Raw genomic sequence first — 19,271 nt, forward strand, 5'->3', positions numbered from 1 at the left:
GTAGCAAATTTAAAATGTCTGTCAGAAGGGAAAGAAACCTGATGAGTTTTGAGCCAGGACATTGCCTGTTTGCTGCTTCATCTCCCCTTCTCCAAGGCATAGGCAGGAGGGTTAAGTTGCACTTACAAGCTGACCGAAGAGGAACTGAACAGTCAACTTAGTCTTTGAGTTTTGTACATCTTTCTGCAGCCACTTTCCTGTTCCTACAGCTCTCTTCGGTTTCTCAGTTGGTTATTCCAGCCCTTAGAGTGTGGATTCATGTGATGTGTGCACCCTGTTTGGAGCTGAATTTTCTCATGTGTGTTGGGTACAGCAGTAGGAACAAGCAGCAACCACTGAATCACTGGGTTTTCCTTTACATGGCTATGGCCTTAGCACGTGAGGTCAGTACTGCTACTGAGTTTGAGAAGAGCCAGAGGGCACTGCCCCCTGTTGCAGAGGCCCCTCATCCCAGCCATGCAGTGGCCATCCCAGGCACAGAGAGGCCGTTTCCGAATGGGTCACCACAGGCATTGGATTTTGCTGGTCCCCTCATACAGCCAAAACAATGTTGTGTGACAGGAGACAGAGCCAGCTGAGCACTGATCCCATCCATCTCCTCAGAAGGGTTGTCCCCCCACCCTCTTCCTATGTCTTCTCTTCACCAGTCTTGTTCACAGGACGGTATCATCTGACCTAGCTCCCCTCCCGTGATACACACGTGTGCAGGAGGTGAGGTGACACCTCTGCCCTGGTTGTTTCGCCCCTGTTGCACTAAATAGGTAAGGACTTTCTACTTCTGCATACCGCTTGCTGTGCTGCCCCTGTTTTCTGCCTCCCCCAGCCCACTGCACCATGAGGCTTGGTTTGTGGGGGGGAGAAGGAACCGCTGAGACGAGGGTGGCTAGGAGGAAAGCCAAGGCGCTATGGTTCACTAGGTGGGTCTGAGCCAGGCTGGGCTATGCCAGGCTGGGTGAGAGGAGACCTGTGGGTTTTTCCTGGCTCTTTCTGCCCCTGCAGGTCTGGACACTGTGCTGCCATTTTTCCATCCATACAATGGAGGTAGCAGTGCTGCCACCTCTCCAAAAGCATGCTGAGACCACCAGAGGAAGGCGCAATGCACAAGGTAAGTATTTATTCTAACAGCAAGACACCTATCTTGGGGGCACTCAGAAAAAAAAGAGGCTAGATAGAGCAGAGAAATGTAAACACTCTGGCTTTGAAGGCTAAGGCCATCTTGTTCAGTCTAGATCAAACACCAGCTTCCAAGCACGGGCATGAGCCCAAGAGTACACAAAGTGCATGCACAGTTCAGTGAGCAGGCTGGCGTCCCTGGGCTGCACCAGGCAGACACTAATGACAAAGGAGGAATTAAACACCAGAGCGCAGTGACAGAGTTATGTTTCCTTAGAAATCATTAAACCCAAAGGCAAGTTGTTTTTATAAAGGAAACACCCTGCGTAAAGTGCAAGAGATGAGAAATGACAGAGAATTGGCTCCCAACCATACTATGCGCTCGGAAAAATCAGCAGATGTAGACTTGTGCAATTTGCTAACATGCAATTTGTTTTTACATTATGTACAACTTGAGGTGAAGTGCAGTGAGACCCCATCCCACAGCTCTTGAGTTAGGCAGGCAGGCTGTGTCAAAGCAGTTAGTACCTCTATCTCCCTCCTGCAGAGCTGGCTTCTCTCAGGAGCAGTCAGGGTGTGTATGAGAAAGAAGTGTACCGAGACCTGGTTCCACCACCGGCTACAGCAGCTCAGAGCCCAACAGCTTCTCCAGGGCCGCAGCCAGCCTAGAAACAGGGCTGTGAAGAGCACATTTAAGCTGTACCATAAAGATGCTTTTTCCCCCTCTTTTTAATCTGATAAGTACCACACATGCTCCAAAGGAGCCTGGGTCTCTCTTCTCTCCTCCAGTCCCAAGCAGGCGACAAGAGGAGGAGCTGTGTGGGTTGCTGTGTCCCGCTCTGTGATGCTGTCGTGGCAGTGGATAAATCCAGCTTCTGTAGGATACTTGGAAGAAAAATCTGCTTGCATCTTTTCATCTTTGTATCTTACAAAGACGAAATGGATGCTTTGAGTCTTTTTTTTTTTTTTCCTATTTTTATTTCTGGATGGGAGAAAACCACAAGAAAGACTGACATTAAAGTTTCTCTGGATGCCCCTTCTGTGTGCATGTATGTCCAGGCTTGCATACCGAGACAACACTGGTTACCCTTAGCGCAAAATGTCTGCCACCCATCTGAGCTCAGGCACTGCAGTTTGTATAGCTGTGCTCTCAACACCCGCTCCCAAAGCAGCCCTTTCTGTCCAGTGTTAAAGCTCTTTACATTTGGTGTTTTAACATTCTGTAAAACTTTTTCACTTTTTATGCTGTGTTTCTTTCTTTTTTTTTTTTTAAACTAATGTAAAAAACATTTCTTGAAGCCTGACGTCAGTTTTGGTTGATGGGCTTTGTTTATTCGTGCCAGTTAACAGGCTAAATGGAGGTCTACTGTACTTTTGTGAACAATCTTAATCCCTTCAAATGAATAGCAAGAAGAAAAAGATGGGTTGACAGAGGCAGTTAGCAGAGATCATACTTACACATGTTTGTTTTCAGTAATTAGTCACAGTGTTAATAGAAACATCCACTTTAAGCAAAGACTGCTGATTTGCACAAACAGAGGGCCATATGCTCTGGTGGGTGTGGAAGGGGGTTGATAAAACTAAAAACTTTTCAGGAATTTTTATATGTGAAAACTTGACGTTATATTTATTCTTTTATTTATCCAGTTTAATTATTTTCACACCGGTTAGATTTTGCAATATTTTCCACTTGAAAATGTCAGAATAAAAACACAGGGTTCCATGTTCACCTTTTCTCGCTCTCTCTTTCTCACACACACACACACAGAGAACAAGAGAGTTTTTAAGTGGCTCTCTGTTGCTAAGGGCTTACATATGGATAGCATATGAAAATGAACTAGGCTGTAGGTGTTTTAACAATGTAATTTAGAGTATGTTGCCTTTCATACTTTTCCAACAGTACCAGACAGGGTTTGCTGCTGGACTATGAAAGCAACTGCTGTCTTTTACAAAGATTTATTATTTTTTAGTGATATGATAGACTGATACTACTTCCAAAGGGGGAGATATGCTGAGTTGTTAACATACCCCTTTGATTCCAGCCTATTCTGTTCCTGTCAAGTGTAATGGGGAAACTTCCTATATGTTATGAAATGCTATTCGGTTGCACCTCTCTCCAGTTTTTCTTTCTTTCTTTCTGTTTTGTTTTTGTTTTGTTTTGTTTTGTTTTGTTTTGTTTTTTAATAGTAATAAAGCTAAGAATTGTTTTAACAGCAAACAGAAGCCTGTGTTCTTGGGCAAAATCATAACTTTGCTTGCACAAAAAGTAAATCAGTAAGGGTTTTCAACAGAAAGGAAGCTGTTTGAGTTTGTGTGTTTGCTTTTGTTCATTATCTTGTTTTTAGGCATGTTTATAATTTACTCAGCATGGTGCTTTTGACTTTGCTCGTGTGAAAAATTGGATATCTTGCAATTCATCCTCTTGCAACAGGCCCAGATGCTCCAAGCAGTAACTGGGACACCCGCATCACAAACCCCAACCCCGGGATTCATTCCTGATTACCTGTGGGCAGGTGCTGATAGGGTCAAGCATCTTTCTCCTCTGTGGTGCCTCTGCAGCTGGTTTTCTGTCACACATCCCCAGTAGGGCCTGGATACTTGCTAAGTAATTTGTTAATTTCTGAATCACAATGGTCAAGTTACAAAACAATTTACCACTGAATCTACTGCCTGATGTGAAATATAATTCTCCATTTTATTTACATGAATGCTTTAGAGAAGAGGAACAAGTGCATACCTGTTTTCAGATCTTTTAAAGTGGCAAAAATGAATTCACCATTTGTGTAACCAAAAAACCCAGGCCCAAACCATCCAGGCACACACAGACACGCAAAGACTGTGACAGAGATAGTTCTCATGTGTTGCACACCTAAGGCATCTTAGACTGCCTTTCAGTGGCCCATCATTTTCAGTCATCCATGTCTCCTGTACTATTGTTTGTCCCACAAGCTGTGTACTGTCTCTCTGCCAATGAACTGACCATGTAGACTGGTATTCACGTAGAGGTCAAGTCCATGGAAAACAGGTTAAGGAAGGCAACTGCTGGCAATGCTCAAATGCTTCAGTGTGAGGGAAAGGAAAACCAATGGAAAAACATATTCGTAGCGTGTAAAAAGCTGCTACAGAACAAAGAGAATAGTGTGTTCTCCGTGTCCTTGGGTGAGGGGAAAGGAAAAGATGGGCTGAAATTATAGCAATGCTTTAGGTTAAATGTTGGGAAAAGTTTTTCGTGGAAAGGATGTTGGATCCCCAGAAAAGACTAACTGGGAGGGTGCGAAATCCCTGTGACAATAGAGCTGTTAGGGTCAGGCTATACAAGTGTCTGCCAGACTGACTAGATAAAACCGATTCTGCCTTGGGACTGGGATGGACTGGATGAACCCCAAGATCCTGAAGGCACCTGCTTTCCTGGTTCCTGTGGTAAACCACAGTGTCACCCACCTGGCATTGCCCTTCTCATTTACTCTGTATAAACAATAATACAACAGTTTTACAAAAGAAACAACAGTTTCTGCTGGACAAAGACTTTAATGTGTAGCCACGGCATATTAGAGGCTTTTTATTGGCTCCTTCTTCAGCTGTTTTCATGATGGTGTTTCCACGGCTGTCTGCCTTTGGGCTGGGTTTGTTTGGCATTGGTACGTCCTTCACTCCTTGCACACAGTGGGACAGCTGGGGGCTCTGGCCGTATGTCGGCGGTGAGTAAAGGCGGGGAACTGGATGAGCCACGCCGAGTACGACAGAGCTGTTGCTTCACCGCAAGTCAGCAGCTGGTACAGTTCAAATACGTCTCTGTCTTTACTAATCTGGCTGGCTTTCCTTAGGGGTGGCTTGGCATTCCGAGCATGGGTTGTGCATGTGGTACTGAGGAGGATGTGCTGTGAGCAGAGGTGAGAGCCGTAGACAGGGTGGCAGACTTCGGTCGGAAACTCTGGAGTCAAAGCCGGGCTGCTTTTGGCTCCCTTTTCATCCCGGGGTAGCGGCCTCCCAACAGTTTGGCTTTGAGTCACTGTGGTAATTCATGGTTAAAGTCATCATTCTTGGCACATGCACCGAAGATTAAAAGAAAACAGGAAAAAATCCTCTCCGAATGACAGATTTACATACCAGGAGGAAAAAACCCCACATAAAAATCTGATTTAAAGAACACAATTATAATATTTTACCCTCATTTCACTAACCATTTTATTGACTGAAAAAGGAGCTACCTCAAGACTACAGATCTAAAGTGCTAACAAATTAAAACCATCCCCGAAGGAGAAAGACCGCTAATCTGAAGCACGCCTCCCAAAAGAATTTCCGAAGATCTATAAATGCCATATGCTGAATAGACAGTATTTCTTTTAAGGTACAAGCAATTTTTCTTTTCCTGAATGACTGACCAAACACAGTCAAAAGGGGAAGGAAAAAAGACAAAGGACACCACATAAGAAAAACAAGATTGCTATACCAGCACGAAATACCAGCCAACATGCATATGGGAACACTTATTTGATCATCTAAATATGCTTATTTTATACAGTGGATGTCCAAAAGTGATTGCATTTGCACTGATTCACTTAGCGTAAGAAGTAAAGTTGGCCCAATATCCATATTCCATAAACAGAGGTAATAAATTAAAGAAGCTGAGGCTCTTCTTGCTGCCAAAGCACACTTAAAATGTGAGCCAGAAACAGAGTGCAGCTAAGAAGTTTTGGAGAAAAACAGAAAGAAAGAAAAAGCTGTTATTTTGTAAATATAATTACTCTTTGAAATGCAGGAAAAGGACAGTAAGTGAAGACTCTGCAGGATCCTGGACGCCTCGGCATTGTTTCCCCTCCCAAACCCAGGGAGTGATGGTGCCTTTCTCCTGACGGGGACACCTGTCCCCTCACTCCCGCTCACCTGGACCTGAGGGTCTCCCAGGCTCAGGAGATGAAGTTGTACACTGTTGTGGCATGCCTGCAGGGTTGTGTCTCCCGCTGGGTGCACTTCCACATCCTTAATATCTTAAAATTACACTTCACACTGTAATGAAACACATGCACTTATGTTATGAAATACATGAATACAAACTGACAATACATATGTGCTTTAATATAAGCCAGAGAGTACATAGTATGTTCTCAGTGGCCGTTCAACACCTGGAGATAAACACCTTCATTACAGCTCTGGGAGCAGCCAGCCAGTCCCAGGGAACAGCGAGGGAGAAAATCGCCGACTCTTTCAGCAGAATCCTCATCTCCACGAGCTAGCCTTTTGATAATTTCATATGATGACAGACATCCTGAAAAGCCCTCCTGAAAAGCCTCGGGGCCACCCAGGAACAGAGATGTGAAAATGCCAGATATACCTTGGCATTTGCATAAATGCAGCCACTTGCTGCTCTCCCCTCTCTGTGAACAGCTAAACCGATGTTATTATGTGCTGAAACCCCATACAGGTCACATAGTGTGTTTCAGCTGTGCATCGTACCCTGTATGGCCTCACGTAAGATGAGCTGTCAGACGGGCTACCTCTGTGTACACTGATCTGCCTTCCTTTGGCCACGTGTGCCGCGGAAGGCAGCAGGGTTTCTTTCTAGCAGCTGACTTCCAGCTCTCATGCGTTCGAGACAAAATGTCACTGGCCTGTTGTTTTTGGAAGAAACTTCTGATTTGACAGGAATGGCATAAAAGTATTCAGAGGAATGGGTCCTTGCTGTTCTGAAGCTCTGCCCGGGAGTGCAGTTCGCTCATGTGCATGGCTGACAGAGCCATCCCTACACTAGTTGACCTCCTCCACATTACTTTGCTAATGCTTTGCTACTCAGTGGTGGCTGAAGGCGACGAGTAAGCTTCTGCGCTGCAAACTGGTGGCAAGATGGTGTCAAGCAGATATGTTTTGTACGACCTTGTGAGTAGGTGGGACGAGGTGCCGCCATCCGCCGTGCCGTGCTGAAGCGAGCGAGGAGCTGCCGAGCATGGCAGGAGCAGAGGAGTAGGCTCCAGAGGGCTTGCAGATGGGGCCAGGCGAAGGGACAGCTGGTAGCAGGCATGGGCACTGCTCGCACCTTGAAACCAGGGTACAGACCTCACTGGGGAAGCAAATCTTTCTTGGATGACATCCACTTGGAAACTCTTCCTCGGTAGAAGGCAGAGGTTTCCACTCAGCAGACTGTTTGGGAAGGCTTTCATCCCATTTCTTTCCAGTTGTTTTTCCCTCCTTGTACCGAGCGCTAGCCCCCAGCCTGCTTTGCCTGATGCAAGCCATGTGGGCTGGAGAGCTGTACTGCAGTGGAGATTATCTGGGAACCATGTCTGTGTGCATTGTAAGTATTTGTCACTCTTCAGGCCATAAACTTCCCAAGGAGTCTTATTTTTCCTGTTAATATGGAACTGAAAATTACAGGAACTCCTCACTAAAATGATGATGTTCGCTTATTTCCTGTGTAACGTGGATTGACGTACATATGCTGCTGACATGTTAGAAAAGCAGCTATCTGCTCTCAGACTTGCTAGAGCCCACTCATAGGACACAGATCCAGACTGAGTGAAAAAGAGGGTTGTTACTGTGAAAAAACAAAGTGTTCCAGGTTACATTTCCTAAAGGCAAGTAAATTCCCTCATTGCAAGGTTAAGAAAAAAAATCTTCCTGTAAATAACATAGTGATTAAGAGGAGATATCTAACCGGAGTTCACTGAAGGAAGTTATAGCATAAAAATGTACGCTGTCCTTAAAAAGAAAGGACTTTGTGAGTGATGGACACAATGCATAATAAAAATCAATAGGGTTTTCATATGTCTCGTCTACATGCCTCTAAGGACAAGTTATCCCATTCTTCTCATCAGGTCACACTTGGATAACAGCAAATACTGAAACCAGCGCATGTGATTTATGCAAATACCAACATCTCCTTGTTCATTGTCTCTTTCATCTTCATGCATATGTCACCTATAAGCTTTTTTGTTCCACTTGAACCCAAGCCACAAATATTTATGAATCTCAAATATTTACTGCAAAACAATTAGCCAAACCAATTTTCTGTCCATCCTCATATGAAAGCTTTACTTTAATAATATCAGGAAGTTTGGGGTCTGTCTTAAATATTTATAAACCCCTTTAAGAGTATAAATTAACTATCATTTTGAAATCAGGGGGGAGGGTCACCTGAAAATCACAACCCATTTTGTTTTGAAAAGATGGGATGTGAGCAGTTGCTTACTGTTCCTGTTGCTTAAAGCCATTGCTCAAATGAGACTCAACCAAACCGACTGTTTTCCTACAGGTAGGTTCAAGGTTTGGTGGCCTGCTATTCACTAAGAACAACCAAAAAAATTTACAAATGTTTTATTGGACAATTCACTTCAGCTCTGTCTTTGCTAGCACCATTAACTTATATATTGTAATGAATAATGTCTTTACTGCCCTATGGATGCAAGGACATGCCTGTAAATATCACCTGAGAAGAAGACAGGCAGCTTCAAAATCTCCCATTCTCCTGGGCAAGGGAAGTAGCACAGCCACAAAATCTGGTCATACAGCTGACTTTTTTTTCCCCCACAGCTTTAACAGCTAACTGAAGGAAAAAGGTACTTTCTTGCTTTTCTAGAAAAACAATCCATGCTTTTGAGGAATACCTAAGCTGTGAAAGAAGGTGTTCATGTTGCTGACATTTGCTGGGGACAAGGTAATTGGTACTACTGATGACCCCAGAAAAATCTGAGCCGGAGGAGAAAGGGGAGAGGCACCAGGCAGGCACTGGGCAGTGGATGGAGAGTACATTCAGCTCATGGAAATGGGTGGCTCTTGCAGAAGGGTCTCATATTAGCCGTGTGTGTGTCTAAATAGTCCACCAAATTACAAGGGTTTCATACTTGCTTGGTATGGGTTTTTTACCTGCATCATTAGGATTTGCTTTGAGCTGGCAAGTGGAGCTATACATTTGAATGTACAAAGGAAAATAGGGAAAGATCATAAAGCTGTGATAAAACTGCACAGATAAAGAAAACAAGAAAATAAGGGGGAAAAAAGGGATAGCTGTATTTGTATGCTTCAATTAATGGGCATTATATAGATAGAATTTGACATAACTTCTGTTATATATTGGCTGATCAAGTTTCTAACAAACTACTTTTCCCGGGGAAGTTTTGCTACTGAAAGCATTTTGTGCTATCAGACTGAATTTTGCAACAGATTCCTTCATTAGAAAGTACCAAAAAGACCTCAGTGCAAATGGAAGTCTCTCTTTGCTGAGGAATCAATGTAACCTGGTAGAGGGCTTTGGAGGCAGAGCAGTGAAATGAGGGGAAAAAAAGTAAATTATTACTCTTGCACATGGTATTTTTCTGCTAATGAAACCTGAAGAAACAGTGTGGAGACTTTTGATTATTTTTTCTATTCGAAGATCAAATCCTGCTTTCCATAGTAATACACTTAAGTGCTGTTGGTGCATCTCTGTTATCTCAGCAAACTAAAGCTGTTACCAACTATTTACTCTGGAATGAGAACAGAATCTGGCTACAGAGTCAAAGGATCCAATTCTGCCCTGAGGCTTGATTTGTCCTTTTTAAAAAGTGACCTAAATACAGCATTGCTGCCACCAGGAGAACAGCAGGTTTTGAGTAAGGCGCTCACACCATTTTCTGTATGACTGCTCCTTGTCTATGTAATGCATAGCTGCATGTACGGGATGGTAGGACAACTGGCAGTTCTGCTGCCACTGAGTCTGAAAACCCTCTGCAATTTAAAGTTCTACTTTTCTAAATGCTCTAAATTTCCAAAAATGGGTTGGCTTATGAAGAAATTGTGAATGCCTCACAGGGGTGTGGAGCAGGGTTAGTGTTCAGCCTTTGGGGAGATCTAAATAAACCGTTCCATGTAGCAACCTCTATAGGTGATCCAAGCAAACCTGGTTTGGGGGTTGTGTGATTTTACTGGGGTTTGCAGTCAACTGTTTGTTGTTTGCCCTGTCGAACATTAATGCTCAAGGTCGGCAAGTGACGCTGGAAACATGAGTCAACACAGAAGTAGGCTATTTCAGGAGATGCAGGCTCAGCAATTAAAGGAGTCACAGAATCACAAAATGGTTGAGGTTGAAAGAGATCTCTGGAGGTGATCTTATGGTGATCTGGTCCAAACCGCCTGCTTCAGCAGGGCCACCTAAAGCCAGTTACCCAGGACCATATCGAGACAGGCTCGCTCATCTACTAAACAAATTAAAGCTCTGTTGGAGTAGTAGTCATGTGCCACTGACCTCCAAGCCAGTTCACAGTCAACCATGAACAGCAATTTCTTCTTGCATAAAAATGTAATTTATCATGATCTCTGTCAACCAAGAGTGTTTGACTGAGGAGGCAGATGGCATTATTTTGGAGTTTTGTGTTCTGGGGTGTCATGGTTTAACCCCAGCTGGCAACCAAGGCCCATGCAGCCGCCTGCTCACTCCCCGCAACCTGGAGGGGTGGGGAGGAGAATCGGACAGGAATATAACTTGAGGGTTGAGAGAAGAACAATTTAATAATTTAAACAGAATAAAAAAGTAAGAACAACAACAATAACAAGAATAACAACGACAGGTAATGGAAAGATAGGGAAAAGGATAAAATGCAAAGGAAAAGGGAGAAAGGAAAACAAGTGATGCACGGTACAACTGCTCACCACCTGCTGACGGATGCCCAGCCAGTCCCTGACCAACGATCCCCCAAGCCACAGCTAACCCCCCCAGTTTATAGATTCAGCATGATGTTCCACTGTATGGAATACCTCTTTGGCTGTTCAGGTCAACTGTCCTGGCTGTGTCCCCTCCCAATGTCCCGTGCTTCTCCAGCCCTCTGGCTGGCAGGGCCACAGAAAACAAAAAGTCCTTGACTTAGTATAAACATTACCCAGCAACAGCTAAAAACGTCTGTGGGTTATCAACATTGTGCGCACATCATAACCAAAACACAGCACCGTACTAGCTACTAAGAAGAAAGTTAACACCATCCCAGCCGAAACAGACGCCACAGGACTGAACACCAGTACACCAGGACTGAGGATGTCAGTGACTTGGGCTGTGCTCAGGTCACTACCAGGTAACCACTGCCTGCTCTGAGCGACAGCTCTGGGCATTGCTCTTGGGATTGGGCTAGGGAGAGAAGATGGGTCTGTGGCTTGATCCTCCAGTTTTCCCTTGTCAGTGTGAAATTAGAGATTTCTGTCTTTCAGGGGAGGGGGAGGAAGGTCATAGGAGCTCAGCCTGCCTCTTCCCCCCATGTGGCAGGCAGCAGCTTGCCAACCTGTTGCTCTGCTTTTTACTCCTTCATATGGTTTAAGTTCCAGCCTCTCTCCTCATTTGTGCCACTGGGTTTAGGATGTGGGGCTGTCCTGAAGAGTGACTACATTTAAACTTCTGAAAACATAGACATAAAAGGTGACAGCAGATGTAACCCTAACATTTGCTGAAGGAACTTTAAGTGAAACATCACTACCCTTTCAGATAAGCTAGGAATTATCCACAGGCACGCAGTTTAATATATAGGACTGCAAAGAAATCAAGATAGTAATCAAACAGCATGTCAAATGGTTCAAACCAAAAGTACATAGCTTTGTCAAGGAGAGTGGGAGGCTTCTGAATGATTAGAACCAGAGAAAAACAGGTCTGGAAGGGACTTCAGGAGGTCATGTACTCACTTCCCTGGCCCCCAGCCAGTTTGGTTATACGTGTGTTTTTCCCAACAGATGTTAGCCTAAATTGTTGAGACCGCCAGTGATAGAGACTCCACAACTTCCCCAGGCAATCTATTCTAGTGCTTCCCTAATTGTACCATTAGAAAGTTTTCCCTAATGCCTCAGAAAATTTTTATACACTTCCTTTGCAGCAGCTGAACTCCACCGCTTCTTGACCTATCCCCTGTAGATGCAGAGGGCAGGTTACGCCTTTCCTCTGCACAGCAGCCTTTATGTACTAAAAAGGCTGTCACCATCCCCTCTACCTGTCTATTTTTCTTGAGACCACACCAAGCTAATTCCTTCATTATTTCCTCCAAGGTCATGCTTTTTTAGACCTCTTGTTGCTTTCCTTTGGACATTCTCAAATTTGTCTACATACATACATCTCAAATTACAGCCATATCTATGCCAAGGAACAAATAAATAGTATTTCTCCAAGTATCTCTCTGCAACACTACTTTCTATACACCCCACACAATGCTGCCTTTTTCATGACACAGCTTGGCGACTTAATTTTGTTCTCACCAACCTGAGATTTGTGATCAATCCTGTCAAAGTGCGGCACCTTGCATTTTCACCGTGGAAATTCATCCTGTGTGTTTTCCGGGCCATTTCACTGGTTTCCCAAGAGCACTTTGAATTCTAATGCACTCCTGCAATGTGCTTGCAGCTCCTCCCAGCAGTATCATCTGCTAATTTATCTAGCATATCTCCTTGCCCATCATCCAGATAGTGACAGTGTTGGGCAAAGAGGACCCCAGCATCCCACGTCATCCCGTACAAGACATCTTTTCACTTTGAGAGCAAACCTTTGCCAACTGCTCTGTGGGTACAGGTACCAGAACAGCTTGCAAACAGCCTCTAGACTATATTGCTTGCTTGTGGGATTGTGAGCCATGTGCAGCTGTCAAAACCTGATTAAGGCAAAGATAGCTGCTATCCACTGCTTCTCCCTTTGTTTCAAATGATCTATACTTGGTAGATCCAAGCTGGATGTTAACCTTTTCACCTTCCAGTTCCTCCCAAGAAGTTTGTTTGCATATTTGTGAAGAATTTTTCAGGTACTGCATTTAAGCTTATGGCTCTGTGATCCTCTGAGTCTACTTTCTCTGTTTTTTTATTGTCCCCTCCTCTCCCCTGACCTTTTCCAGACTCCTGGTAACCCAGCTGCTCCTCACAAGGCCTCAGTGATAACTGCTGACAAGCAGAGATATCCTTGTGTCAGACAAGGAAGCTCAGCCAATTGAAAATGCAAGCCTACCTAACTCCTCTCTGGCTTGTTCTTTCCCTGTTACAGTCTTTTGTCCTTGGAATTAATGACATTAACCACCTGATCACTGCTATAGGGATGATAGATGAAAAAAAAGCATTAAGCACTTTGACCTTCATCTGTAATGTTTCCCTCTCCACCAGTCTTTTCCTTACAAGAAATGCAGAGTGATTTCTTCTCCTTGATGCCTCTGCTCTTACGTGCTTGAGTTCTTTTAAACCCACCTTCATTAATCTCATGTACTGTTTATCTTCTACACTTCCTCTTGAGACTGAGATCAGTGAAGAGCTCATGATTTTGCTAAATTTGTATCTTTCTACAGCTGATTTGAGAAGCTGCCAGTTTGTTTTTTGTTTCATCTTTTCCTTAAAGTGCTCTCCATGAGACTTTGCCTATCAATCCTTTGCAGTTACTGAAGTTTGCCTCCTTGCATTTCATTTTTTTAATTCTCTTTCTGAAGAACATAAACTTTGTAGTTTCATGTTCACTTTCACAAAATTGCTTTTTACCTTTATATTCTCAACCCCTCCTTCTCTATTGTTAGGATCAAAACTAGAAGAAGAACTTACTGTTCCATCTTCCTTATCAAAATCTGTCTTTCAAGGAGTGGCTGAACAGTCTACATTTTGCTACATTATTTCCCTTTTATATAGGTAAAACCCCTCATTATTCCCAAATGTTGCTTAGCGTGATTCTCTTAATAAAAGCTTATAAGAGTGTCTCGTTAATCTGATCTGCTCTAGAGGCCTCCCCTTCCACTGCAAGGAGGCGAGCCTTCTTCCTTTCTTCCTTCATCATTTTAAGAGACTGCCAGGGGTCTAAGTCACTCTACTGCATAGTGAATTTGGGAGCTGAGGGTATATAAAGCGATAGCTTCTCTCTTCCCTGTGCCTGTCTTTCCAGAACGATTTAAAAATGATACTAATATTCAGGTCTTTTTAGGTAATCAGCCTCTTCTTTGTTCTGGTGGTAGTACCATTTTCTAGATTATATATTTGGATTTCCTTCTCAGTTTCAAAATAATAATGTTATGCTTGGTCAACTGAAATGCAACCATCAGTTATCCAACAAAGGAAGGTTTGTGATGGAAACGCAACATTAGAACAGTAACCTCAGGCTACAACCACAGCCTCACTTAGTGCTTTGTAGACTTTTAGGGTCAGATCCTGAGACTTCCATCCCCAAACTAGGCTTCGTGTCCAGGGACAGTGCCCACAGATGTTCAGGTGCATAGCAGCAATCTGCCTGCATGAAGTAACCATGTGTTTTTCCAAGGAAGTGTCCCCAGAGAGAGTGGATGCTAAATCCCAGATGCTGAAGAGCACTGAGGGTTCACAGACACAACTTGCCAAAAGTGAAATGCTTAAACCAGCTCTTTCATGTGGAGGGTAGGGATGAGAAGCCCCACCACCAATGACTGCCTGTTAGAGGACTCAGGAGAGGAAGGGATGAATCCAGGGTGAAACACCCGCCTCTGCCTGCGCAGATTTGTGTCCCCATCACCCACCCAGTGAGCTGAATTTTCCGAAATGCTGAGCCAGAGGCATCCCATGCCTCCAGGGTGAGGCAGCAGCTAAATGGAGGATCCAGAGGTCAACATAATGTCTTAAAATTCCCCAAAATATCAGAGACAGAAGTCCCAGATCTCAACCCTCCCTCCTTAAGCAACGCAGCAGAGAGAGTTCAGCCTCTGCTCAAGTGATTTTCCTGTCACTCACCATGCTTTCTCCCATGCACAAAAATAAAACAATCTGCTCTTGTGGCATTCCCAAGCTGCAGTCTGAAGGCTATATTATTACGTATACACGTAGCTGCCATTAGCTCTAATAAAGTGTGCATTGTTCAGGGTGCAAACCGAGAGCTCTGCTGCCACCACCCATTACGGCGAGTAGTGCTTTCTGACTTCAGCGGCGGCGTCGATCACCAAGGCTTGCCAAAATTTGTACCCAGTGCTTCTATTTTTCAAAGCATGGAGCTGCCTAGTCCTGGGGAGATTTTGCAGACTTAGGTAGCAGAAAGGATGACAGAAGCTGTCTTCATCTGACGACAGTGTCCGGCTGGTCAGCGAGAATGATGTAGAAGTGCCAAAGGAAAGCACTATTTCTTTTTCAGAAAAGACATGTGGTACAGCTGCCTGCATAGCAAGGAGAGATCTGGCTGAGTAAGTGAGGCTGGATGAAACATCTGTTTTGTGTTTCCCAGGCTTTTGACAGCAAAACAGAGTTATTTTGGGGTTTTTACAAGTCTTGCAGTCATTTTAAACAATGTTTTTGCTAAGTTTTCCACTTTTTGCTAAATAAAATTGCTCTTGATATTAAGACATGACTTCAGAAAAAAAAGTAATAAATGTCTGCCATTACCTACATTTCCTCCACGTACTTTTCTTTTTTTTTTTTTTTTTTGCTTTCCTAGCCCAGCTTTTAAATATCCATTTCAGAACTTTGTGAGAATTTCTGCTGGTGATACAAGGAGAAAGATTTCTTTCATGAACAAATGAATGGTTTCTCTTAGAAGAGAATTACATATGCTGCTGCCTTATTTTTTCCCTCCCCCTCTAACTCTTGGTTTCCAGATGTAGCGAAAGCTGGTTTGAGCAGAAGAACATATGTTTTCAGCATGAATTCTGTTGGCAGGGTACTGCACAGTACTGCAGAGTTGCTGCAAGCCATCCCTGACCAGCATACATGTATAATGTGCTCTAGAGATTATCTTGCTTCATTTTTATCCTACTTCCCCTCCCTTCAGCAAGTTTCACTTTAATACAACACTCCAGACTTTGTGCTCTGTTCCACGGCTGAACACCTGAGTGCTCCTATCAATAAAAATGTTACAAACTGAGCTCTCCCAGACCCAGGGAAAAAGCAGCTAACTTTAATCCATGCCTTCAGCATCCTGCTTCTTTGATCTGCATCTGAGGCATGTGGCCATTCATATTTGTTAATTAAAAAAAATAAATTATGTTGTCCAGTGCTCCAGTTTTAGGCTGAAAAAGTCATAACAAAGGAAGAACCTTACATGTGGTCCTCAGTGTTTATAGAGATCTTCCTCTCTGCATATTAAAAATTAATAGGATCCTTTATATTTATCTGGTGATATTTGGCTCCTGCCAACTTTGGACCAGCTTCTGGCTCACTTGCCCTTTTTGAATAGTCTCTTGCTCCAGGAGGAGTAGATTTATTTTGAGGTGAAGTACAATTCAGCAACAGCAAGTGTGCCAAAATCTAGTCCTGTAGTAGCATCAGAGGGAAACTGTACTATAAACATGTCTTATCTTAGCAAGCAATATATCAGAATGATAATGTTTCCATTAAATATATTTTCAATGACAGAAGGTTAGAATCACACTTTGTTCAGTCATAGATGCTTGGCTGAGTCATCTGCTAACTTGCTGCTTGCCTTACTCCTGTCATATATTATCCATGAATGAACACAGCGATTTCCATCCCTATTATTCTTTGGGTTCAGTCATTTAGTGTGCTCTGCAAGGCAGCTATGAGGCCATCTTTCCATCATAACCTCTATTACTTCAGCTGCTAGTGAATTATCAAACCAGCAATCCATACAGCCCTTAGAGCTCATATTAATTATCAGAAACTGATTAGATATAAGCACGTTAATTGATTCCTTTCATATGCATGCTTTTAAATACAAACTCAGCCCAAGATAGGAACTTTTTTTGAGATTTGCTGCTATGTATATTATGCTAGGTTGCAGAACCAAAGGTGTTTAGTTAATGACTGTTATTTCATTCAGCTTAATTTGTCACATAATATAAATAACAGTAGACTGTATGTACATCTCAAGACAAAACTGTTACATCAGTTTCTCCAAAGTATTTTATATGTCTTGAATAGTTGTTCTGGGGAAACACAGCGTTACCTTTTTGAAACTGAAGGCTATACAGAAATTGTGTGTGTGTGCAGTTTATAAAAAGAGGAAGGAATGATATGGTGTGTAGCTAGCTATGGTGACAGACTTGGAATGACATAAGCTGTTACCATCTCTGATTTGAGATGTGAGCATGTGGATGCATTTCCTCTAGCGTAATGCAAAAACAAGACAGATGAGCTGAAAGATCTTCAGAAAACTATCCTGGAAGTCAAGGCTTCTTTTAGACCCGACTGCTGATTTACAGCAAGAACGTGATGTTTAGTTTCCCCAATTCTCCTGAAACTAAACAATATGAAAATGTTTGCAGATGACTCCAAGCCTGATTCTGCCAGCAAGTGGCACTCATGGTTTGGCCCAGTAGGGGAGGTAAGCCAGTAAAGAAGGACATGAGTAGAACTTGAAGGCCCAGAATTTAAATTTGGTACCCAGAAAGTGTGGTGCTGGGCTGATAGCTGATCCTATAGGCACAGATATTCCACAGGGGCTTGGCATTCTGCATGTGGTTTATTTTCTGAATGTCATGTCAGAGCAGTTAGCTGCTTTGCTGACCCCTCAAACCAGTCAGGCGCTAGGGGAGAGGCAAGTAGGGAACTAAGCGTTATTGCAGCATGTTCACGTTCACCAACAAATTCATGCTGTAAAAAACACAGGAGACACTCTGGCTATACTTGAAAGATTACGGCACACTGGCTTTGCAGCCCTTTGCCTTTCTAGAATAGCCAAGGAGGTAGGACAGTCATCCATGACTTCATTTCCCTCCTTAGCCTGTGAAAGGACAAACCTAACACTGTCTCTCACAGAGAAAAGCACATAAGTATTAAGCTGTAGGGTGCTGAAGAAGAATCTTTCCAGCTCTTGTGCTGAAGCCATGCCACCATGCAGTGGAGAAGCCATGTTTCTGTGGGATGGATTAGTAAAGTACAAGAAGTGAGAATGCAGCCCGCTGCTTAGATCGTTCTCATGGAGTGGTCTGAAATTTTTAAGTGACTGTTCATTTGAGATGCTGAAATAGAGTTTCAAATAAGGATAAATAAAGATATATTTTTAAAAATGTGTAAACTCTGAAACAAAGCCAGTAAACCCTATTTACAAAAAGGATATAGACTGAAAGTGAATTAATAGATACCTACACAACCAATCTGGAGAGAGCCACCACACCCCCGAGAACTGGCTGAGGCTGCTCCTCTGCTTAACGCAGGGAATAGGCTTGTGCAGAGCCTGTAACAGCTCCACAGACCAAACTTTGAAGGTTGGAAATAGTTCCTAGCAAAGTTAATCATGCTAAAATACACCAGCTGCTTTACTTGTACACAACGGGCAGTCACATAAGCTACACTCTGGTGCTGGTAAGGTTGTCTCCAGGCCCCTGGGGGCTCAGCAGGCTGTGGAGGGCATGGGGCAACGTGCCACTTGCTCTGGAAGGAGGGCATTCAGCCTTCCCATGCAGACCTGCATGGCTTAGGGAAACTGGGAACTCACTTTTAAAGCTCAAAACCTCATACAAAGCCAGATAATGGATAGCCAAGGTGATCTCAAAGCAGCTGAATTATTGTGTGAGATGTTTAGAGATTTTTCCCTCCAAAAAAAAAGAAGGGGAAAATGAGGCTCCACTGCCCAAAGACTATGTGGAAACTTTCTCTTTGAGGCTTCCACAGATGTTAGAGTAGCCCTGCGGAAGGCCTGAGACTGAAACCTAAACCTAAGGGGGCAGATTTGGGACCTCGTAGATGGAAGAGAACTGTAAGATTATTCCTGGGGAAAAAAAATTGCCTTTATACCTCCATCCTTCTGTCCATGCACAGAGGATGGTCCATTGGAGTAAGAAAACAAAGCAGCTGTAGTTAACCCCACAGAGAGGAAAAACATGACTAGTGCTGCATCCACATCCTAAATTACTGGGTACCCACTTATGGCTGGGCCAGTCCTTGGGTGCACGCACCTTTTGAACTTGCATCCTCAAACTGCAGCAAGATACCACATCTGCTAGTATCACCTCGGGCTGTCCATCCTGTTGAAGGCAAATAAGGATCTGACACCTCGCAGAATGCTTCAAAACGTGAACAAAAACTTTTTTGGCTTCTCTGAAGTGCCAGGACTTGATCTGGTACAGCATGAAAATAGGCACCACAGAAGCCAATGGAGCAGACAGGTGTTTGTGTAATTCACAGAATCAGGAGCTGGAATTGGCCCCAGAACAATGAATGGACTCAGGGTCTAATATTTGCTTATAAATTCTGTTTAAAAAATTCTCAAATCAACCAAAATGTATTTCTTCACCTATCCCAAGTCCTGAGGTCATTTGGCTGCAAGAAGAACTGAGATATTG

Source organism: Falco biarmicus, chromosome 3 (assembly GCF_023638135.1).
Source record: "Falco biarmicus isolate bFalBia1 chromosome 3, bFalBia1.pri, whole genome shotgun sequence".
In the NCBI taxonomy this organism is placed as follows: Eukaryota; Metazoa; Chordata; class Aves; order Falconiformes; family Falconidae; genus Falco; species Falco biarmicus.